The sequence below is a fragment of the Bubalus bubalis genome, chromosome 11 (assembly GCF_019923935.1).
Source record: "Bubalus bubalis isolate 160015118507 breed Murrah chromosome 11, NDDB_SH_1, whole genome shotgun sequence".
Lineage (NCBI taxonomy): Eukaryota > Metazoa > Chordata > Mammalia > Artiodactyla > Bovidae > Bubalus > Bubalus bubalis.
Window position 1 is genome coordinate 80062126 of NC_059167.1, and position 25554 is coordinate 80087679.

General features: G+C 43.2%; 1 long non-coding RNA gene and 1 gene segment (V, D, J or C); both read left to right on the forward strand.

Moving 5' to 3' along the window:
• The window catches only part of LOC102415345, a gene marked incomplete in the record, with an annotated part of 786957 nt that overhangs the window by 159583 nt on the left and 601820 nt on the right, over positions 1–25554 (forward strand).
• LOC123464701 lies at positions 4915–5905 on the forward strand. The gene is made up of 3 exons (XR_006639746.1): positions 4915–5101; positions 5617–5731; positions 5831–5905. It is a non-coding gene; the product is annotated as an uncharacterized LOC123464701 (long non-coding RNA).

Below are 25554 nucleotides of genomic sequence, written 5' to 3' on the forward strand. Positions count from 1 at the left end.
AGCTCGTTGCAACAGCGCCCCCAGGTGGTCCATGTGTGGATTTAATTTGCAGCTTGTACAGCTGGTGGGAGGTTTTTGGATCTTCTTCCTTGGTCACACTGCCCTTGGGTTTCAATTGTGGTTTTGTTTCCACCTCTGCATGTGGGTCATCCACTGGGGTTTGCCCCTGAGGCTGCCCTGAAAGACTTAGGTTTGCCCCTGTGAGGGCCAGATATGGAAGTGGTGCAGCTGCTTGGGTTGCAGGGGTTCTGGCAGCACCAGTTACTCAGAGTTGGCGGCTAGGGCAGCAGGAAATATAGTGCTCTATAAGGGTATGGCAGCCAGTATTGGCCAATACGCTCCAGTATTCTTGCCTGGAGAACCCCCACCCCACAACAGAGAAACCTGGTAGGCCAGTCTGCTGCTGCTGTTACTCCAGGCAAGAATACTGGAGTGGGTTGCCATTTCCTTCTCCAGGTAGGCCAGTCTACAGGGTCGCAAAGAGTTGGACACTACCAAAGCTACCCTGTGTGCATAGGCGCAAGACTTTTTTTGCCTGTGGCAGCTCCGCCCCAGTGAGAGTTGAGCATGAAGGTGGCACAGCTGCCTGGCTTGTGAGGACCCTGGCAGCGCCAAATGTGCAGGGACACGGACTGCCTCCACCGCAGGACTTATGGCGCTATCAGAGTCTTTTTGAGCCTCTTGTAGCTGGTCATCAGAATGCCTCTATGGCCAGTCTTTCTCCAAGGCTCTGTCCCTTCAGGCACTTAGATGGCTTCCTTGCCTGGGGTCCTTCTCTGTTGCTCAGGTGCATCAGGCACATAGAGGAGCCCCCTGAGCTGGGGTCCTACTCTATAGAGGGGCACGTCAGGCACTTAATGGGGCACCCTGGGTGGGGTCCTACTCTGTAGTTCAGTGCTCAGGTGTTTGATGGGCCAGCCTCCCTATTGTTCAGTTGCCGAGGCTGGCCTGTAGGGGGAGAGAGGCTACAGTGATGGCTCCACCCCCTACGCGTGACTCAGCAGGATCGCCTTGCTTCCATGGCTGCCCGGCTTTTCTGCACAGGCATTGCACACCACAAACTCCTCCCTCACGTCCCCTCGATCTGTCTCTGTGCAGTCAACAGCAGCCCTCGCCCAGGGATTGCTCCACAATCCCTAAACTCCAGGTCCCAGCCACTGTGCCATCTGGGGTCCGTATGGCTGTGGCAAGGACTCTCTGATTTTCATTCCATTTAGGCTGCCACAGATCAGCTGTTTCACTCTAAGCCTTAAATGTTCTTCTCTGACTCAGACAATTGCTCCAGTGTGGGGATTGGACCCCTGCTTCAGTTCCCCCACCTGAAAAACCATAGCCTTGACTAGACGGACCTTTGTTGGCAAGGTAATATCTCTGCTTTTGAATATGCTATCTAGGTTGGTCATAACTCTCCTTCCAAGGAATAAGCGTCTTTTAATTTCATGGCTGAAATCACCATCTGCAGTGATTTTGAGGCCCAAAAAATAAAGTCGGACACTGTTTCCCCATCTATTTCCCATGAAGTGATGGGACCAGATGCCATGATCTTCGTTTTCTGAATGTTGAGCTTTAAGCCAACTGTTTCACTCTCCTCTTTCACTTTCATCAAGAGACTCTTTAGATCCTCTTCACTTTCTGCCATAAGGGTGGTGTCATCTGCATATCTGAGGTTATTGATGTTTCTCTCAGCAATCTTGATTCCAGCTTGTGTTTCTCCAGACCAGCTTTTGTCATAGCTTACTTTGCATATAAGCTAAATAAGCAGAGTGACAATATATAGTCTTGACGTACTCCTTTTCCTATTTGGAACCAGTCTGTTGTTCCATGTCCAGTTCTAACTGTTGCTTCTTGACCTTGACTAGACTTCCTCACAATTTAGTGCTTCCCAGATGGCGCTAGTGGTAAAGGAGTGTAGGAGTGTCAGTGTAGGAGATCTAAGAGGTGTGGGTTTGATCCCTGAGTTGGGAAGATCCCCTGGAGGAGGGCATGGCAACCCCACTGTAGTATTCTTGCCAGGAGAATCCCATGTACAGAGGAGCCTGGTGGGCTACAGTCCATGGGGTTGCAATTGGACACGACTGAAGAGACTCAGCACAGAGGGCAGCAAGGAAGCCAGTGTAAGTATCACAAAGCATCTGAGTAGGACACCAGGTGGCAGTGCTTCAGCTTTCATGCCTGCTACATGCAGTGTGCCAGAGTCTGATTCTCAAGGAAGGAAAATAGAAAGATTTAAATAAAGAATTCACCAGGTAAAGATGAGTAAAGATGTAAAGGAACTTCAGAAATAACACCATGTAGATATGTGGGAAGATAGCATCACAAGAGTGTTTAAAGAATAATACCCGATCGTAGCCTTCAATTTCCCAGGCATCAGATCAGATCAGATCAAATCAGTCGCTCAGTCATGTCTGACTCTGAGACCCCATGAATCCCAGCACGCCAGGCCTCCCTGTCCATCACCAACTCCCGGAGTTCACTCAGACTCACGTCCATCAAGTCAGTGATACCATCCAGCCATCTCATCCTCCGTCGTCCCCTTCTCCTCCTGCCCCCAATCCCTCCCAGCATCAAAGTCTTTTCCAATGAGTCAACTCTTCGCATGAGGTGGCCAAAGTACTGGAGTTTCAGCTTCAGCATCATTCCTTCCAAAGAAATCCTAGGGCTGATGTCCTTCAGAATGCACTGGTTGGATCTCCTTGCAGTCCAAGGGACTCTCAAGAGTCTTCTCCAACACCACAGTTCAAAAGCATCAATTCTTGGGCGCTCAGCCTTCTTCACAGTCCAACTCTCACATCCATACATGACCACAGGAAAAACCATAGCCTTGACTAGACGGACCTTTGTTGGCAAAGTAATGTCTCTGCTTTTCAATATGCTATCTAGGTTGGTCATAATTTTCCTTCCAAGGAGTAAGTGTCTTTTAATTTCATGGCTGCAGTCACCATCTGCAGTGATTTTGGAGCCCCCCAAAATAAAGTCTGACACTGTTTCCACTGTTTCCCCATTTATTTCCCATAAAGTGGTGGGACCGGATGCCATGATCTTCGTTTTCTGAATGTTGAGCTTTAAGCCCACTTTTTCACTCTCCACTTTCACTTTCATCAAGAGGCTTTTGAGTTCCTCTTCACTTTCTGCCATAAGGGTGGTGTCATCTGCATATCTGAGGTTATTGATATTTCTCCCGGCAATATTGATTCCAGCTTGTGTTTCTTCCAGTCCAGCGTTTCTCATGATGTACTCTGCATATAAGTTAAATAAACAGGGTGACAATACACAGCCTTGAGGTACTCCTGTTCCTATTTGGAACCAGTCTGTTGTTCCATGTCCAGTTCTAACTGTTGCTTCCTGACCTGCATACAGATTTCTCAAGAGGCAGATCAGGTGGTCTGATACTCCCATCTCTTTCAGAATTTTCCACAGTTTATTGTGATCCACACAGTCAAAGGCTTTGACATAGTCAATAAAACAGAAATAGATGTTTTTCTGGAATTCTCTTGCTTTTTCCATGATCCAGAGGATGTTGGCAATTTGATCTCTGGTTCCTCTGCATTTTCTAAAACCAGCTTGAACATCAGGAAGTTCACGGTTCACATATTGCTGAAGCCTGGCTTGGAGAATTTTGAGCATTACTTTACTAGCATGTGAGTTCTCCCCAAATATTTTCTAGTGATTTTCCTTTCCCATGTTATATGAGCAAAGAACTCAACATACCACTATTTTTTTCCACATTAATATGAGTGTCTAACGTGTTTTGATTATTGCAATTGGCTGATTCAACTAACATTAAGATATCTTTTGGATTTAGCTCTTTTTCAGAGTTAAATTTTTTTTTTTTTTACTGTTTCTGAGTTTATATTGGGTTTTTTTTTTTTTTTTTTTTTTTTTTTTGGCTGTGGGATTTAGTTCCCCATATACACCCTGCAATGGAAACTTGGAGTCCTAACCACTGGACTGCCAGGGGATTCTCTACTGGGTATTTCTTGAAGGAAGATTGAATGATCCATATATACATTAAAAATAGTCACATATACTATAATTCCTACACAACTGCTTTCTACTGGTCACGGTTCTTTAATGTGGGTTAGAAAAGAAGGAAAGGAATGAGAAGCAATTACAGTTTACTGCTGACTGTTTCAGAGAAGGCAATGGCACCCCACTCCATTACTCTTACCTGGAAAAATCCCATGGATGGAGGAGCCTGGTGGGCTACAGTCGATGGGGTTGCTAAGAGTCAGACACGACTGAGCGACTTCAATTTTACTTTTCACTTTCATGCGTTGGAGAGGGAAATGGCAACCCACTCCAGTGTTCTTGCCTGGGACAGGTGAGCCTGGGGGGCTGCCGTCTTTGGGGTTGCACAGAGTCGGACATGACTGAAGCGACTTAGCAGCAGCAGGAGCTAGTCAGTAGGGACTAGTGAAGTGTCCACTTTGCTGTTTAATATCTGTTAAGTGAGTTTGAGTAGCAGATGTAAGGTGTGGACTTAGTGTGATTCCAAATGACACCAGGGTGTCAGGAGATGAAAGGTCCAGTTCAGATGGCCTCATTTGCTCTTTTGTGGAATAGGATTAAGATTTCATTTCATCTTACATTGGAACCAATGGGGTATTTCTGGGCATGAACGACCACCTCAGATGGATTATTCTCAGACCTCCATGAATATGAGACTGACTACAGTGGATGAGCACCTTCTGGAACTGTGGAAAATCGATGAGGAATAAGGAGCCCAGTGGAATCTATCCTTTGAAATATTTGTTTCATTCAGACCAAATCTTCAGAGGGTTAGAACATAGCAAAGATCTAAAAGGAAATCCAGGCTGCTGTGCTGTTGTGCTAGAAGTTTTTACCACTGTTCTTCCTGAGTGCTCAGTTGAACCTTGAGGGGAAGCCCATTCTGAGGAGCTGTCTCCCTGCTATTGGCTTGCTTCTGGGGACAGCCCCGTGTGAGAGCTGCTAGTGTGGGCTCTGGAAGTTGCTGCTGCATCTCTTCCCTGGTTCATAGCCTGGTCCAGGCTCAGACTCAGCAACAGAACTTAGACCCTGGGTCCTGGTTTACATTAGAATATGAGGCAGATGACAAGAGTAACCGTGCTCCTGACCTTGGGTGAGTTATTATGGCATTAAGAGAAACTGGAATCTGGATCCAGACAAGGATCTACATCCTTGCCTGCTACCATTGCTCTTTATTCAAGATGCTGAGGGATGGCTTTGGGGTCCTATTTTTCTCCAGGCTGTTCCTTGGCATTTATGTGAGGAGTGAGAGAAATAAGGACATTCGGGGTTACTGAGCTCTGGTCTATCCATGGGAGGAAGAAATTAGACCTGCCACTTCTGTTCATGTGTTCCTGGGATTCCTCAGAATAAATATACATATACATAAAAATGTGTCCCAAAACATGAGTGAGAAGTAAATTGTCTGTTCATGTGTTCCTGAGATTCCTCAGATTAATTATTTAAAAAAAAAATGTGTCCCAAAACACAAGTGAGAAGTAAATTGTGTGTGTCTGTATATGGTGGGGAAATAGGGGGTTTACTTGAGAAAGAACCTGGAGGGTGCTGAGTTGGACCTTCAATTTGATTTCAAAATAGGAGCTAGTGTTGTGTCTTTTACTTCCACAGGTACTTTGAGTCTTGCTAAGACCTCCCAGCCCATCTTCATTGACTCATACGAAGGACAAGAAGTGAACATATCCTGTAACCACACCACAATAGCTACAAGTGACAATATCTTCTGGTATCGACAGTTCCCCAACCAGGGACCACGATTTATCATTCAGGGATATAAGACAAACGTGGAAAATGAAGTGGCATCTCTGTTCATTCCTCCTGACAGGAAGTTCAGCACTCTGAGCCTGCCCCGGGCTTCCCTGAGAGACACTGCTGTGTACTACTGCATCGTGGGAGAGGCACACTGCGACAGATGGGGCTGCACCTGTGCAGTATCCCCGTGTGGGGTGGAGTCACAGCCCAGGGGATCCCCAAAGCAGTACCTTCTAAAGTGTTTATTTTACTGTATTATTTCAGAAGGTATTAGCAAATCCATGTATTACTTTACTATTTTAAAAAAATATTGGTCTTATTTATTTTTAAAATAGGTATTCCATTTCTATGGTATAAAATTCAAAAAACACAAAAGGGCGTGATGCCTTTGTCCCATTATTGTCTCTGAGCTGCTCAATTATACAAAAGGAGACAATCTATGGTATGTATACTGTTATCACTTAGCTCACTGATGCCCCTCAGTTCATGCACACACATGCACACACACACTGTGCACACACACTACACACCCTTACATGCACATTGCATGCAGTCAGTTTAGACAACAAGCTTCTCAGCTTTTGAAAAATTCAGTCTAGTGTCAGGCAATTATTGCCACACAAATCTTGAACATTTCTTTGGCATTTTAGGCCCCCACAAGATTCTTTCCAAGTCTTCTCTGTGTTTGGATCTTTTACTCTCTGTTACCCCTCTTTCTCTCTTCTTTTGTCCCACTCCCTTGTTGTGGATGGCATGGCAAATAGAATGGGGATGATGGTGGAGGAGTCGAAAAGTTTTTTGATTCTGATTGGTATCATAGACTAGTTTTGCAATATATTAAGCAGAAACATAGGGACTCGGGGTCATTAGCAATTTTCAGAGTTGAGTCCTTTGGGGACCAAAGGGAGACAGGAATAATGACAAAGTTCCTGGGAATCTTGCTAGTGAGCCCTGTTGTTATTTGGACTTACAGGACTTCCATCATAGTGATCAGAAGTATTTATGGAGTATCATTAGAGTAGGGAGCTTGCTTAGATCTCACTGCTGCACTGAAAATCAAAGGGAGACAGGAATAATGGCAAAGTTCCTGGGAATCTTGCTAGTGAGCCTGCAGCTTAGTCAGGACTGTGAGGATATTATTATTAGTGTTTTAGTGGGGAGTTGTCTCTGATTTTGGCAACAAGGAATGCAACAGTTGATGATATTTTCTACTGAGACCCACCCCATGCAATGGGTTTTAAGCCAACTTTTTCACTCTCCTCTTTCACTTTCATCAAGAGGCTCTTTAGTTCTTCTTCACTTTCTGACATAAGGGTGGTGTCATCTGCATATCTGAGGGTATTGATATTTCTCCTGGCAAACTGATTCCAGCTTGTGCTTCATCCAGCCCAGCGTTTCTCATGATGTACTCTGCACATAAGTTTGATAAGCAGGATGACAATACACAGCCTTGACGTACTCCTTTCCCGATTTGGAATCAGTCTGTTGTTCCATGTCCAGTTCTAACTGTTGCTTCCTGACCTGCATACAGATTTCTCAAGAGGCAGGTCAGGTATTCCCATCTCTTTAAGAATTTCCCACAGTTTGTTGTGATCTACAAGGTCAAATGCTTTAGCATAATCAATAAAGCAGAAGTAGATCTTTTTCTGGTATTCTTTTGCTTTTTCTATGCTCCAACGGGTATTTGCAATTTGATCTCTTGTTCCTCTGCCCTTTCTAAAACCAGCTTGAACATCTGGAATTTCATGGTTCATGTACTTTTGAAGCCTGGCTTGGAGAATTTTGAGCATTACTTTGCTAGCATGTGAGATGAGTGCAATTGTGCAGTAGTTTGAACATTCTTTGGCATTGCCCTTTGTTACTGGAATGAGAACTGACCTTTTCCAGTCCTGTGGCCACTGCTGAGTTTTCCAAATTTGCTGACATATTAAGTGCAGGACTTTCACAGCATCATCTTTTAGGATTTGAAATAGCTCAACTGGAATTTCATCACCTCCACTGGCTTTGTTCATAGTGATGCTTCCTAAGTCCCGCTTGACCTCACATTCCAGGATGTCTGGCTCTCGGTGAGTGATCACACCATCGTGATTATCTGGGTCATGAAGCTCTTTTTTGTACAGTTCTTCTGTGTATTCTTGCCACCTCTTCTTAATATCTTCTGCTTCTTTTAGGTCCTTACCATTTCTGTCCTTTATTGAGCCCATCTTTGCATGAAATGTTCCCTTGGTATCTCTAATTTTATTGAAGTGATCTCTAGTCTTTCCCATTCTGTTGTTTTCCTCTATTTCTTTGTCTTAATTGCTGAGGAAGCCTTTCTTACTCTCCTTGCTATTCTTTGGAACTCTGCATTCAGATGCGTATCTCTTTCCTTTTCTCCTTTGCTTTTCACTTCTCTTCTTTTCACAGCTATTTGTAAGGCCTCCTCAGACAGCCATTTTGCTTTTTTGCATTTCTTTTCCATGGGGATGGTCTTGATCCCTGTCTCCTGTACAATGTCACGAACCTCATTCCATAGTTCATCAGGCACTCTGTCTATCAGATCTAATCCCTGAATCTATTTCTAAGATCATGGCATCTGGTCCCATCACTTCATAGCAAATAGATGGGGAAACAGTGACAGACTTTATTTTGAGGGGCTCCAAAATCACTGTGGGATGATGACTGAAGCCATGAAATTAAAAGATGCTTGCTCCTTGGAAGAAAAGTTATGACCGACCTAGATAGCATATTAAAAAGCAGAGATATTACTTTGCCAACAAAGGTCCATATAGTCAAAGCTGTGGTTTTTTCAATAGTCATGTATGGATGTGAGAGTTGGACTCTAAAGAAGGCTGAGTGCCGAAGAGTTGATGCTTTTGAACTGTGGTGTTGGGGAAGACTCTTGAGAGTCCCTTGGACTGCAAGGAGATCCAACCAGTCCATCCTAAAGGAGATCAGTCCTGGGTGTTCATTGGAAGGACTGATGCTGAAGCTGAAACTCCAATACTTTGGCCACTTGATGTGAAGTACTGACTCATTTGAAAAGACCCTGATGTTGAGAAAGATTGAAGGTGGGAGGAGAAGGGCACGACAGAGGATGAGATGGTTGGATGATATCACCAAATCAATGGATATAAGTTAGCCTCAGGAATTGATGATAGACAGGGAAATCTGGCATGCTGCAGTCCACGGGGTCGCAAAGAGTTGGACACGACTGAGCTATTGAACTGAACTGAACTTGGAATGGGAGAATATTTCCATCTAGCTCATCTGAGGGTTTGGTAGGGAAATACTATTGTGGAAAAACAAAGAACTATAGAGCATTAGAGTCCATGAACTCATCTCGCTTTGGCTAACTTCTTTTTAAAGATAGTTGAAGAACCTGCAGAAGGAATGCCTGGCCACTGAATGTTCAAGATGTAGCCAGCTCTTTTCTCAACTTTGCCTAACACCATAATTTCTAGTACTTCATGCAGTAGAGATAACATCCTGGGAAAACCCAAGGCTTCTAATCTCCATAATCTCAAATGGAGAAAAAGAGAAAAGATTCAAAGCATTCAAACAAAGACAAGAAACACATCTCCCTGCACATCACAGATTTGAAGCTTGGAGACTCAGACATCTATATCTGGGTAGCGAATTCACAGTGGTCCCGAAGTATCTGAGGCCTCTGCCCAAACCAGCAGCAGGGGCTCCAACCACACTCCTGACGTGAGAGTTGAGAGAGTAAGGTAGAGGGGAATCTCTAATGTTTCTATCTACTTTTGAAAATAAATATTCATATCATTTCTGAGAGTCTCTGTGTGATTAACTAAGGAAGATGTTAGACAGTTCTGTAGATAACTGATCCAGGAAATATAGATGGAATATTTGCTGGATAAATCTTCAAAATATTTTCTATCCACATTGGCATTTCATCCCACATGACATCATGTTTGAATGACTCCTTGGTTATAGTATAGAGGACAGGAAGTCTCAGGGATGAAGGAACAAGAAATATGGTCCAGCTTGTCTCAGGGATGAAGGAACCAGAAATATGGTCCAGGTTCTTTCAAGGAGTCACTGGCTATGGGGAAACAACAGAGTGAGGTTTAGTTTTAAGTTCTAGTTTTATAAACAGGAGTCTGAATGTTGAACATTTCGGAATAATAACCACTGTGTGATGGTTAAAAGAGCACTGGGATTAGAAGTAGTAAGTTATAATTCTAGTTGTGCTTCTTCATTGCTACTTGCCCTTGGGTAGCAAAACAATGGAAAAAGAATAAGCTCTGGAGCCAGGCCTTCCTAGGTTGGAATCTGAGATCTTACTCTTAAAGAGTTTGACGATCAAATACTTATGGGTTCTGAGCTTCAATACTGCTTATATAAAATGAGGCTCAGAATCCTATGTTCCAGGGTTATCATGAGATAAAATAATATTACACCAAAGGTCTTGCACTTAATATGCTCTCATTAGATAAATGGTGTCCATAGCCTGCATTATCATTTCTGGATAATAAAGTTACTAAACCTTATCTGCCAGCTATTCAAAGCTGTTTGGAAAATGACATCAAATCTTGTCATAAATTGAAGAAGATCAAAACAAATATAAGAATTTTTGTGGGTGACAGAAAACTCTCGGTTTTCTTACCTTTGTCCAAAAAAATCAATATTGATCAGCCATTTCTCTGTAAGAGATAACACAACTTTTTTTTTTTGGGGGGGGGCGGCCAAATAATCCCCAGAGTGAGGCTTTCAAGGTTCAAGTAGATGAAGGATGGTTCATGGAATGATTGTTGATTCTGGACTCTCAAGGATGAATGGATAACTCTCTGCCTCCAGGTTGAAGACAGTCTATTATGAATAAATGATTACAAACGGTTTAGAGCTTTGTGCAATTACAGAGACAAGGATGAGTTTTTGTCTGCCTTTCTGGCAGTCAACAGTGTATCAAAGCACAGAGCCCTGTTGTTATTTGGACTTACAGGACTTCCATTATAGAGATCAGAAGTATTTATGGAGTATCATTAGAGTAGGGCTCTCGCGTAGATCTCACTGCTGCACTGAGCGCATTACAGGCACATAGCCTACTTTACTCAGATGCATTTCCATACTCCCATGGACCTACACATGTGTGTGTGGTTTTAAAATATAGATATATAGTTGATCTTTCCAAATGGTCCCTGCACATGCTGTCATCAGCATGGTAGTTGGGTTTCTTTCATGGTAGTTGCTAAGAGTTTGGAGAACTGCTTAAGCTTAAGTTCAGGACTGGTTTGACATCACTCTTCCTGCATTCTATCAGTTATGTGAATCCCAGGGCCCTCCCAGATTCATGGAGAGGGGACATGAATACAGGGCAGTGAATATCAGGAAGCATGATTCATTGAGAGTCATCAATGTAATGGAGTACTACTGTAGCAGTAGAAAATCTAGAAAACAATGATAAGTAAAATGGACAAAGAAATAAAAATGCCCCCCATACCTCAATATCTTTAGATAAACATAATTTACTTTTTGATGTGTATACTTCTGGAATTTTCCCATAAAATTTAAGAAGCTAGATAGCATATTGAAAAGCAGAGACATTACTTTGCCAACAAAGGTCCGTCTAGTCAAGGCTATGGTTTTTCCAGTGGTCATGTATGGATGTGAGAGTTGGACTGTGAAGAAAGCTGAATGCCGAAGAATTGATGCTTTTGAACTGTGGTGTTGGAGAAGACTCTTGAGAGTCCCTTGGACTGCAAGGAGATCCAACCAGTTCATTCTAAAGGAGATCAGTCCTGTGTGTTCTTTGGAAGGCCTGATGCTAAAGCTGAAACTCCAGTACTTTGGCCACCTCATGCGAAGAGTTGACTCATTGGAAAAGACTCTGATGCTGGGAGGGATTGGGGGCAGGAGGAGAAGGGGACGACAGAGGATGAGATGGCTTGATGGCATCACCGACTCGATGGACATGAGTTTGAGTGAATTCCGGGAGATGGTGATGGACACGGAGGCCTGGCATGCTGCGATTCATGGGGTCGCAAAGAGTCGGACACGACTGAGTGACAGAACTGAACTGAATTTTAAAAACAAAGATTCTGAGAGCCAAAACTTTGGAAAATAATGCATGATTGTCTTTAGAGGGTTAGATCATATCTTCTGGATGAGTTGATTCTTTTAAAAAAATATATATCATGTTATTTATTTTTTAAGGATAATTGCTTTATAATATTGTGTTGGTTTCCACCATATATCAACATGCGTCAGCCATAAGTATACATATGTCCCCTCCCCCTTGAACCTCCCTCCCAGCTCCCACCCCTCTAGGTTGTCATAGAGCCCTGGTTTGAGTTCCCTGAGTCCTACGCAAATTCCCACTGGCTGTCTATTTTACATATGACAGTGTGTATTTTCCACGCTACTCTCTATTCGTGGCACCTGCTCATTTGTCCCTTCCTTACCATGCCCACAAGTCTGTTCTCTATGTCTGTGTCTCCATTGCTGCTCTGCAAATAGGTTCATCAGTACCATCTTTCTAGTTTCTATATATATATATATATTAATATATATTTGTTTTTCTCTTACTTTCTTAACCTTGTATCATAGGCTCTAGGTTCATCCATCACATTAGAAATGACTCAGATGTGTTCCTTTTATGGTTGAGTAATATTCCACTGTGTATATGTACCACAGCTTCTTTATCCATTCATCTGTTGATAGATAGCTAGGTTGCTTCAATATCCTAGCTACTGTAAATAGTGCTGCAATGTACCTTGGGGGTACTTGTGTCTTTTACATTTATGGCTTTCTCAGAGTGTATGCCCAGTAGTGGGATTGTTGGGTCATATGGTAGTTTATTTCTTGTTTTTTAAGGAATCTCCATAACTAAAACTGAGCCTGGGTCAATCTACCTGATTCTCTTGCCCTAAGGGTTATTCTGATGCTTTCTATGTAATCTATTATGGGAAAGGACTCGGAACACTATTATACTCGTTCAATCAATTTTTCTGTGACATCTCAGATTCTCTCTTTTTATGTGTCTTCATACGTGGGATAAAGAGTATGAACCTGCCTGCAGTGTGGGAGACCCGGGTTCTATCCCTGGGTTGGGAAGGTCCCCTGGAGGAGGGCAAGGCAACCCACTCCAGTATTCTTGCATGGAGAATCCCCATGGATGGAGGAGGCTGGCAGGCTACAGTCCATGGGGTCGCACAGAGTCGGGCACAACTGAGCGACTTAGCAGCAGCAGTAGCAGCAGCAGCATGCTGCTGCTAAGTCACTTCAGTCGTGCCCGATTCTGTGAGACCCCAGAGACAGCAGCCCACCCGGCTCTGCCATCCCCGGGACTCTCCAGGCAAGAACACTGGACTGGGTTGCCATTTCCTTCTCCAATGCTTGAAAGCTAAAAGTGAAAGTGAAGTCGCTCAGTCGTGTCCGACTCCTAGCGACCCCATGGACCGCAGCCCACCAGGCTCCTCTGTCCATGGGATTTTCCAGTCAAGAGTACTGGAGTGGGGTGCCATTGCCTTCTCCGAGCAGCAGCATAGCAAGGTGTAAGATAAGAACTACTTCTGTTTGGCCTCCAGAGGGCGATGTTGCACAAACTAGAATTACAGTTAAGAACAACAACGTTCTTTTAGCTCCTCCTTCCCAGAGCTGGCTGAGGTGTCCAGCTGCAGACAGTGATAAATAAGAAGCATTCAGAAGTCAGAAAACATCCAGATTTGTAAAGGAAGAGACTCTTCCAAACATCTCTGGGACGTGCTTAAAACAAGATTCTAGAACATCAACCATATCCACTCTTCCTTAAGAGTGCTGTTTCTTCAGCCATATTCCTTCGTGCTCAGGAAAGATCTTCAAAAAAGTATCCCACAGCTTCTTCACTGCTCAGTCATGAGTCTTGTTCCCATAACAGTGCTTATGACACTATTAGCCCTGAGTGAGTAAAATTCTATTTCATCTTCCTGTTCTCTTGAAGTGTGGTATCGCAATTGGACTCTGAATAGAGACACCGTTTCTTAGTAGGTAAGTCTGTCGTGGACTCACTAACACAGCATTGCTGTTTCAGGAGGAGCTGGAGCCCAGTCAGTGACCCAGCCTGATAGCCACATCACTGTCTCTGAAGGAGCCCGTCTGAAGCTGAGGTGCAACTACTCATCTCCTGTTTCACCGTATCTCTTCTGGTACGCCTGGGTCAACCTACCTGATTCTCTTGCCCTAAGGGTTCAGTACCCCAACCAAGGACTCCAGCTTCTCCTGAAGTACATATCTGGAGAAGGCCTTGTTTCAGGCATCAAAGGTTTTAAGGCTGAATTTAAGAGTGGAGCCACTTTCCACCTGGAGAAACCATTAGCCCATTGGAGGGACTTGGCCAAGTACTTCTGTGCTCTGGGTGACACAGTTTGTGGGACATAAAGGGGAGCTGAACACAAACTTCTGGTGAACATGAGGCTGCCAGTGACTCAAGAGATCGACCTAGGGCATTTTCAGAAAGACCGCATATTCTATAGACACGTAGGGCAGAGGGAACTCAACTTAGCTCTCATGCAGACATAGTCTTAATTTTCAGAGTCAGGATTCATAAGAGGAAAGACAGCCTATGAGGAATATACAATGTCTCCAACAGACTGGAGGCTGGAACTTGCTCAGAGAATCGCTTCAAATGGGACAGTGGCAGCATCTGTTTTTGCACGGGGATTGCCCCATGACCTGAGATCAGACATAGGAGAGAGCTGCGACAGTTTATGCTAATGGATTTAATCCACTGGCTTCACTTTAACTGAGGAACTTTTCTTAAGATCTTAGATAGTCCCATCTGTGGGTGAATATTTGGAAAAAATAAAAACAAAAACTGAATGGGGAGATGGTTAATAAGAGTTAGAAGAGGGACTGAGGAAAATGTGATAAAGTAAAAGTGACTAAGTGTAAGATAAATACTGTTTGATTCCACTTATAAGAGGTACTTAGAATAATCAAAGTCATAGAGTCAGAAAGTACATTGGAATTAAAAAAAAAAAAAAGTCCATTGGTAGCTGCCAGGGGCTAGGGGGTAGTGGGGTAATGGCAGGGCGGGGTGGGGGGGGGAATGGGGAATTAGTGTTTAATGGGGACACAGTTTCAGTTTAGGAAGGTGAAAAATTTGGGAGATGGATGATGGTGAGAGTTGCACAACAATGTGAATGTACTTAGTGCCACTGAACTGTACAGTTAAATATGGTTAAAATAGTATGTTTTATATTATGTGACTTTTACTACAAAAAAAAAAGAAAAATAATGACATTTAAAAGAAAAAAATATTCAGAGAGAATATTTACCAAACGTTCCTGTCATTTACTTGGCTCTTCTATTTTAGCATAATCTCAGAAAGATGGAGCTCAAATCTTCCTAGACTGGTGACTGGATCAGGTTGAGGAGGGCCTGGGCTAAGATAATTTGACAGAGATGATTGCTGGAGCAGGGTTAAGAGTAGGAATCTGTTAGAACCAAATAGGGCTGGAGGATCCAGTAGGAAAAAAAAAAAAAACATTATCTATTTCCTTTTCCTCTGATTTTTAGAATGAAAAACTCTTAAAATGACCTTTTATTCTACTGACTTAGAAATTACTTTAATACCCTGCTATAGTGTTGTATCCTGTCTCTCCTCTGAGGAAAAAGACAAAGAGAAGAGGGAAATAGGAATAAAAGTAAAGAGAGGAGAAAGGAGGAAGGTATAAGGAAAGACTGGAGGGAAAAAGAGAAAACACTTTGTCTGAAGTAAAAAACGTGGCCCTCCCTTCATGTTCACAGAACAGAACCAGCCATGTGATGTGCAGAATGTCAGGGGAAAGGGTTGGAAGGGAGAAGAGAGGAGGCGGGAATGAGACTAAGGTGGATATCTATACATGGTCATTTAATTTTTTTTTACCAAAGTCTAATTGTAGACCTCTACTGTGTCTAGTCAAGGCAATGGATTTTCCAGTAGTCATGTATGGATGTAAGAGTTGGACTGTGAAGAAAGCTGAGCGCAGAAGAATTGATGCTTTTGAACTTTGGTGTTGGAGAAGACTCTTGAGAGTCCCTTGGACTGCAAGGAGATCCAAGAAGTCCATCCTAAAGGAGATCAGTTCTGGGTGTTCATTGGAAGGACTGATGCTGAAGCTGAAACTCCAGTACTTTGGCCACCTCAAGCTAAGAGCTGACTCATTGGAAAAGACTCTGATGCTGGGAGGGATTGGGGGCAGGAGGAGAAGGGGACAACAGAGGATGAGATGGACGGATGGGATCACTGACTCGATGGACGTGAGTCTGAGTGAACTCCGGGAGTTGGTGATGGACAGGGAGGCCTGGCGTGCTGCGATTCATAGGGTTGCAAAGAGTCGGACACGAATGAGTGACTGAACTGAACTGTGTTCATATATAAAAATAAATCTACATTTTTAGATTTACAAAACTATTTTAATTTATTTTATTTGTGTTTAGTTTTATAACAAAAGGGATTAACAAAATGTAATGTACCATGAAACAGAATTTCTTTGTTAGATATTCCATGTAAATAAATTATCCAATTCTTTGTCAAACTTCCTGTCTTAATTCTTGTTCAGAAGGCAGACTCACTGAAATTATCATCTTCCAGGTTGTGTTAAAACCAAGGAAAACTATTTCCCTCTGAGTTTTTTTGTTTTCACTTTTCTTACCTTCCATCCAAACTTTCACTCTTTCCTACCTAAAACAGTTCTGAAAAAAAAAAAAAAAAAAGACTGGGAATTCTGGGTATTTCCCCCCTCATTGCCTCCCTCACGCTCACCAGCCTGGGTTTCCCCGCCCCCTACACATCCACACACCTGAGACATTACACACTGAGCCCGGGTTGGGCCATCATTGGTGGAGTTTCCTGTTAAGTGAGTGACACACCTCAGATGTGATTGGTTCTCAGCGATTCTAATGGAACATATTGACAGTAAGAACAAAATTTCTCTGGACCCAAGACTGCACCCTTTGAGTAGGGGAAAAGGCACTCCAGTAACTGGGCAAGGAGTCATGAAGAGAAAATGGGGAACCCTGCTGGGGCTTCTGTGCATCCAGATTTGCTGTGAGTCGGGGTCATCCCAGAGAGGGGACTGGGGAGGGTCCACAGTTGACAGTGAGAGGGAGGGAAGAAGAGCTGACCTGGGGCTCCTAGATGGTCCTACATCCTCAGGTGTTTCTTGATATAGTTTACAGGTCTGGAAATTGCACCCATGACTCCCCAGTGACATCATTTGTGCTTGCTTCTCTCTCTTTCCAAGCAGGGGTGAAGGGAGTGAAGGTGGAGCAGAGTCCTTCAGTCTTGAACCTCCAGGAGGGAGCCAACTCTACTCTGTGGTGCAATTTTTCTGCTGCAGTGACCAGTGTGCAGTGGTTCCAGCAGAATCCCAGAGGCAGCCTCATCAGTCTGTTTTTCATAGCTTCAGGGATGAAGCAGAATGAAAGACTGAGTTCCACAGTGAATTCTAAGGAGCGGTATAGTACCCTACACATCACAGCCTCCCAGCTGGAAGACTCAGTCACCTACCACTGTGCGGTGGAGGCACAGTGCTCCCAGGTGGCCTGCAGCCTGTACCCAAACTGCAGCTGGGCTCAGCCACAGCCCCTGCCATGGGACAAACTTGCACAGCAGCGTTTGCACAGCATTAGGTTCCCTGATTCATTTTGTCAGTATTTAAATTTTCTCTCTAATTATAAACATTTAATGCTAACACAGAGATTTGTTTTTAAAAAATGGCAAGATTCAAACTCATGTTTCAGTCAACAGTGGAAAGGTCCAACTCAAGGTCAAAGGTAGAGCCTCAAAAAGCAGATACTAAATAGTCTAGTACAGGAAGAAAACTACAAATGCTCATGTGCCACTGGTAACACAAGCATTTATCTGTTAATATTAACTCCTGACTCAACTTTTAAGAAAGGAAAAGGGAGCATTGTCTTGCTTGGCAGTGCTTATATTCATGACTTTAAGTGTATGGAAGTCCTTAAAATCAAATATAGTAAAGTAGCTAATGTTTAGGTAGCACTTACATGTGATTATTTAATCTCCATATAACTTTATGACACAGGTATTGGGTTCTCCTCATTTTTTTTTTTTTACAACAAGGGGGAAAAGCATAAAAAATAAAAAGTAAAAAGCTGAAAGACTTTAAAAGGTAGAAGTACCCAGTGGCAGAACAGTACTGGAAGAGAAGCAATCTGACTTCAGATGCCACAGTTTTATTCCTAGCACTCTGACTGTATTCTTAGACACTCATAAGTCAATTTTTTGCACTGATAAAGTGCAAAATATTTTCATGAGAGTCAACAAGCAAACACATTTTGACAATTGCTGAAAATCAGAGATACCAAATGAACATTTCATGCAAAGATGAGCTCGATAAAGGACAGAAATGGAATGGACCTAACAGAAGCAGAAGATATTAAGAAGAGATGGCAAGAATACACAGAAGAACTGTACAAAAAAGATCTTCAAGACCCAGATAATCACGATGGTGTGATCACTCACCTAGAGCCAGACATCCTGGAATGTGAAGTCAAGTGGGCCTTAGAAAGCATCACTACGAACAAAGCCAGTGGAGGTGATGGAATTCCAGTGGAGCTATTCCAAATCCTGAAAGATGATGCTGTGAAAGTGCTGCACTCAATATGCCAGCAAATTTGGAAAACTCAGCAGTGGCCACAGGACTGGAAAAGGTCAGTTTTCATTCCAATCCCAAAGAAAGGCAGTGCCAAAGAATGCTCAAACTACCACACTATTGCACTCATCTCACACGCTAGTAAAGTAATGCTAAAAATTCTCCAAGCAAGGCTTCAGCAATATGTGAACCGTGAAATTCCTGATGTTCAAGCTGGTTTTAGAAAAAGCAGAGGAACTAGAGATCAAATTGCCAACATCCGCTGGATCATGGAAAAAGCAAGAGAGTTCCAGAAAAACATCTATTTCTGCTTTATTGACTATGCCAAAGCCTTTGACTGTGTGGATCACAATAAACTGTGGAAAATTCTGAAAGAGATGGGAAATACCAGACCACCTGATCTGCCTCTTGAGAAATTTGTATGCAGGTCAGGAAGCAACAGTTAGAAACTGGACATGGAACAACAGACTGGTTCCAAATAGGAAAAGGAGTTCGTCAAAGCTGTGTATTGTCACCCTGTTTATTTAACTTATATGCAGAGTACATCATGAGAAACGCTGGACTGGAAGAAACAGAAGCTGGAATCAAGATTGCCAGGAGAAATATCAATAACCTCAGATATGCAGATGACACTACCCTTATGGCAGAAAGCGAAGAGGAACTCAAAAGCCTCTTGATGAAAGTGAAAGTGGAGAGTGAAAAAGTGGGCTTAAAGCTCAACATTCAGAAAACGAAGATCTTGGCATCCGGTCCCACCACTTCATGGGAAATAGATGGGGAAACAGTGGAAACAGTGTCAGACTTTACTTTTCTGGGCTCCAAAATCACTGCAGATGGTGACTGCAGCCATGAAATTAAAAGACGCTTACTCCTTGGAAGGAAAGTTATGACCAACCTAGACAGCATATTCAAAAGCAGAGAGATTACTTTGCCAACAAAGGTTCGTCTAGTCAAGGCTATGGTTTTTCCTGTGGTCATGTATGGATGTGAGAGTTGGACTGTGAAGAAGGCTGAGGGCCGAAGAATTGATGCCTTTGAAGTGTGGTGTTGGAGAAGACTCTTGAGAGTCCCTTGGACTGCAAGAAGATCCAACCAGGCCATTCTGAAGGACATCAGCCCTGGGATTTCTTTGGAAGGAATGATGCTAAAGCTGAAACTCCATTACTTTGGCCACCTCATGCAAAGAGTTGACTCATTGGAAAAGACTCTGACGCTGGGAGGGATTGGGGGCAGGAGAAGAAGGGGACAACAGAGGATGAGATGGCCGGATGGGATCACTGACTCGATGGACCTGAGTCTGGGTGAACTCCGGGAGTTGGTGATGGACAGGGAGGCCTGGCGTGCTTCGATTCATGGGGTCTCAAAGAGTCAGACACGACTGAGTAACTGATCTGATCTGAATGAGTGAATTCTGAGGAAAAGCTAATTTGAGGTCCCCTATGGAGTGATGGGCCTTCCCAAATGTTTCAGTTGTAAAGAATTCACCTGTCAATGAAGGAGACATGGGTTTGATCCCTTGGTTGGGAAGATCCCCTGAGGGAAGGCATGGCAACACACTCCAGTGTTCTTGCCTGGAGAATCCTGTGGGCAGAGGGGCCTGGTGGGCTGTGGTCCATAGGGTTGCAAAAGAGTCGACATGACTTAGCAACTAAACAACAAGAACGACAATGGAGTGATGACTGACCTATTGCCCTTAGTTCTACAGAACCACCCATGGTCACCTCTAGCAGGTCTCAGTGACTCAGGCAGCAGAGGTCAGAAGACAGACGAGGACAGAGTCATCCCAGACTGAAACCCTACCAGACCCCTGAGGAGCTGCTTTCTTCTCCCTAAGAGGGAAGTGGCCAAAATTCTTTCATTTGGAGTATATTCAAATATACAGTCACTCAAAATTTTTTATTTTGTAGCATACTATGGTAGGCATTTAGTTCACTGATTCCTAGAATGTCTACATTCACTCTTGCCATCTCTTGTTTGACTACTTCCAGTTTGCCTTGATTCATGGACCTGACATTCCAGGTTCCTATGCCATATTGCTCTTTACAGCATCGGACCTTGCTTCTATCACCAGTCACATCCACAGCTGGGTATTGTTTTTGCTTTGGCTCCATCCCTTCTTTCTTTCTGGAGTTATTTCTCCACTGATCTCCAGTAGCATATTGGGCACCTACTGACCTGGGGAGTTCCTCTTTCAGTATCCTATCATTTTTGCCTTCTCATACTGTTCATGGGGTTCTCAAGGCAAGAATACTGAAGTGGTTTGCCATTCCCTTCTCCAGTGAACCACATTCTGTCATATCTCTCCAACATGACCCACCCGTCTTGGTTGCCCCCTGGGCATGGCTTAGTTTCATTGAGTTAGACAAGGCTGTGGTCCTGTGTGATTAGATTGACTAGTTTTCTGTGAGTATGGTTTCAGTGTGTCTGCCCTCTGATGCCCTCTTGCAACACCTACCATCTTACTTGGGTTTCTCTTACCTTGGGCGTGGGGTATCTCTTCACGGCTGCTCCAGCAAAGCACAGCCACTGCTCCTTACCTTGGACAAGGGGTATCTCCTCACCACCGCCCTTCTTGACCTTCAATGTGGAATAGCTCCTCTAGGTCCTCCTGCGCCTAAAAAGAGATGGCAAGAATGAATGTAGACATTCTAGGAATCAGCGAACTCAAATGGACTGGAATGGGTGAATTCAACTCAGATGACCATTATATCTACTACTGTGGGCAGGAATACCTCAGAAGGAATGCAGTAGCCATCATGGTGAACAGAAGAGTCCGAAATGCAGTACTTGGATGCAATCTCAAAAATGACAGAATCATCTCTGTTCCTTTCCAAGGCAAACCATTCAATATCAGAGTAATCCAAGTCTATGCTCCAACCAGTAACACTGAAGAAGCTGAAGTTGAATGGTTCTATGAAGACCTACAAAACCTTTTAGAACTAACACCCAAAAAAGATGTCCTTTTCATTATAGGGGACTGGAATGCAAAAGTAGGAAGTCAAGAAACACCTGGAGTAACAGGCAAACTTTGCCTTGGAATACGGAATGAAGCAGGGCAAAGACTAATAGAGTTTTGCCAAGAAAATACACTGGTCATAGCAAACACCCTCTTCCAACAACACAAGAGAAGACTCTATACATGGACATCACCAGATGGTCAACATCAAAATCAGATTGATTATATTCTTTGTAGCCAAAGATGGAGAAGCTCTATACAGTCAACAAAACAAGACCAGGAGCTGACTGTGGCTCAGATCATGAAGTCCTTATTACCAAATTCAGACTTAAATTGAAGAAAGTAGGGAAAACCACTAGACCATTCAGGTTTGACCTAAATCAAATCCCTTATGATTTATACAGTGGAAGTGAGAAATAGATTTAAGGGCCTAGGTCTGATAGATAGAGTGCCTGATGAACTATGAAATGAGGTTCGTGACATTGTACAGGAGACAGGGATCAAGACCATCCCCATGGAAAAGAAATGCAAAAAAGCAAAATGACTCTCTGGGGAGGCCTTACCAATAGCTGTGAAAATAAGGGAAGCAAAAAGCAAAGGAGAAAAGGAAAGAGATATGCATCTGAATGCAGAGTTCCAAAGAATAGCAAGAAGAGATAAGAAAGCCTTCTTCAGCGATCAACGAAAAGAAATAGAGGAAAACAACAGAATAGGAAAGACTAGAGATATTTTCAAGAAAATTAGAGATACCAAGGGAACATTTCATGCAAAGATGGGCTGCATAAAGGACAGAAATGATATGGACCTAAGAGAAACAGAAGATATTAAGAAGAGATGGCAAGAATACACAGAAGAACTGTACAAAAAACATCTTAACGACCCAGATAATCATGATGGTGTGATCACTCATTTAGAGCCAGACATCCTGGAATGTGAAGTCAAGTGGGCCTTAGAAAACATCACTATGAACAAAGCTAGTGGAGGTGATGGAATTCCAATGGAGCTATTTCAAATCCTGAAAGATGATGCTGTGAAAGTGCTGCAATCAATATGCCAGCAAATTTGGAATACTCAGCAATGGCCACAGGACTGGAAAAGATCAGTTTTCATTCCAGTCCCAAAGAAAGGCAATGCCAAAGAATGCTCAAACTACTGCACAATTGCACTCATCTCACATACTAGTAAAGTAATGCTCAAAATTCTCCAAGCCAGGCTTCAGCAATATGTGAACCATGAACTTCGTGATGTTCAAGCTGGTTTTAGAAAAGGCAGAGGAACCAGAGATCAAATTGCCAACATCTGCTGGATCATGGAAAAAGCAAGAGAGTTCCAGAAAAACATCTATTTCTGCTTTATTGACTATAAGCTTTTGACTGTGTGGATCACAATCAACTGTGGAAAATTCTGAAAGAGATGGGAGTATCAGACCACGTGATCTGCCTCTTGAGAAATTTGTATGCTGGTCAGGAAGCAACATTTAGAACTGGACATGGAACAACAGACTGGTTCCAAATAGGAACAGGAGTTTGTCAAGGCTGTATATTGTCACTCTGTTTATTTAACTTGTATGCAGAGTACATCATGAGAAATGCTGGACTGGAAGAAACACAAGCTGGAATCAAGTTTGCCGGGAGAAATATCAATAACCTCAGATATGCAGATGACACCATTCTTATAGCAGAAAGTGAAGAGGAACTCAAAAGCCTCTTGATGACAGTGAAAGTGGAGACTGAAAAAGTTGGCTTAAAGCTCAACATTCAGAAAATGAAGATCATGACATCTGGTCCCATCACTTCATGGGAAATAGATGAGAAACAGTGGAAACAGTGTCAGACTTTATTTTAGGGGGGCTCCAAAATCACTGCAGATGGTGACTGCAGCCATGAAATTAAAAGACGCTTACTCCTTGGAAGGAGAGTTATGACCAACCTAGATAGCATATTGAAAAGCAGAGACATTACTTTGCCAACAAAGGTCCATCTAGTCAAGGCTATGGTTTTTCCTGTGGTCATGTATGGATGTGAGAGTTGGATGGTGAAGAAGGCTGAGCGCCGAAGAATTGATGCTTTTGAACTGTGGTGTTGGAGAAGACTCTTGAGAGTCCCTTGGACTGCAAGGAGATCCAACCAGTCCATTCTGAAGGACATCAGCCCTGGGATTTCTTTGGAAGGAATGATGCTGAAGCTGAAACTCCAGTACTTTGGCCACCTCATACGAAGAGTTGACTCATTGGAAAAGACTCTGATGCTTGGAGGGATTGGGGGCAGGAGGAGAAGGGGACGACAGAGGATGAGATGGCTGGATGGCATCACTGACTCGATGGATGTGAGTCTGGGTGAACTCCAGGAGTTGGTGATGGACAGGGAGGCCTGGCGTGCTGCAATTCATGGGGTCACAAAGAGACAAACACGACTGAGCGACTGAACTGAACTGAACTGAACCAGAACTTCCCCCGCCCCCCCCCCCCCCCAGGAGGAAGCAATGGAGACTTGGTGACTCAGCCAAAAGACCATGTGACCATGTTAGAGGGGGAGTCTTTGACTATGAATTGCTCCTATGAAACCAAACAGCACCCCGCCCTTTTCTGGTATGTCCACTATCCTGGAGAAGATCCACAGCTTCTTCTGAGAGCCTAGAGATCCAACAAGAAGGGAAGCAGCAAAGGTTTTGAAGCCACACACAATACAGAAACCAAGTCCTTCCACTTGGAGAAAGCCTTAGTCCAAGAGTCAGACTCAGCTGTGTACTACTGTGCTCTGAATGACACAGTGACAGAAACTTCAGGGGTAGCTGAGCAGAAACTCTGAGCAGCAACGGGGGACCTGGATGTTGAGTGTCTGACCTTATGATCCACTTTGGTTTAGGAACCAGGAGGTAGGCTACTGTGTTGCCACCCAATACCTACTCCAGAACTCTTGCTGGTATGAAAGTCCCCCAAATCAACTCTAAGAAGACAGCAGAAAAATAAGTAAACATGCTTCATACAAGATGCCTTAATGATGAGAGTCTGTCACCATGGTTCCTTAATCAGGGATGCAATTTGTAATTTTACAAGCATAAGATCTGCAATGAATGAAATGTCTATATGTTATCTTTGCATAAAGTTCTAACCCCCTGACTGTGCCCCAGATCATCTAGGGAAATATTGTATTTAAAGATACACCTGCAATAGATGAGATTGCAAATACTCAATGGCTCTCTGGTATCTAGGGCAAGAAGGGGTGATTTCTAGAGAAACTTCATCCCAAGAAACATTAGCCTCTTAAAGGAAGGAAGAAATTTAAGAAAGAAAGGAGGAGGAGGGAGTCCTATGTATGACTACACGTATGGCAAGTAGGGACAGAACATTTCTTACAGTTTATTTTGGGGGAGTTGCATGTTAGACATAGACTGATGTTCTCCATACATATTAACGCACAATTGTTACATTCACTGCAATTAGAATAGTGACTGCATCATAGTAAAATCTCTTCACATATTTGTTAAATTAATGAAAGGGTTGGAAAACCCATTACTTCTACCACAAAAAGGCTACCATTTTTTTTTTCATTAAGAAAATGTATTCAATAAAGACTTATTTGTGCCTATTCAGTATCAGATCATAGTCTAAGAGACAGTACAGAGAACATACAAAATTTGCTGCCCTATTAGAGTTTGTATGCTGATAGAGGTCTTACTCCTTGCTATACACACTGTTTCTAAGTCTTTAATGTGCATCAAATCATTTAATTCTCTCAAACACTGGTATATATATTTTCATGCCAGTCTCATAAATGAGGATACTGAGGCACAAAGAGAATAAGCTGCTTATCCACGATCACATATAGTAGCAGAAGTGTGTTCCTCAGTCATGTCCGACTCTTTGCGACCCCATGGACTGTAGCCCGCCAGGGTCCTTTGTCCATGGAATTCTCCAGGCAAGAATACTGGAGTGGGTTGCCATTTCCTTCTCCAGGGGATCTTCCCTACCCAGGGATCAACCTGGGTCTCGCACGTTCCAGGACGATTTTTTTACGTTCTGAGCCACCAGGGAAGCCAAGTTAGTAGGAGAACCAGGACTCAAATGCAGTTTCTTGAGACACCTGTCTTAGGTATTAACGTAGATTAATGTTGTAGGTACTTGTGTAGATGTATGTATATTACATTGTCAGTAGCAAAGAGGGGACTGGACATTAATTTAAACAGAAGTTTTGAGCAGTGATAGATCTGACTCTAAGATGATCTTGTTGGCTTTTCTTCCCACATCCCCACCTTGAGATA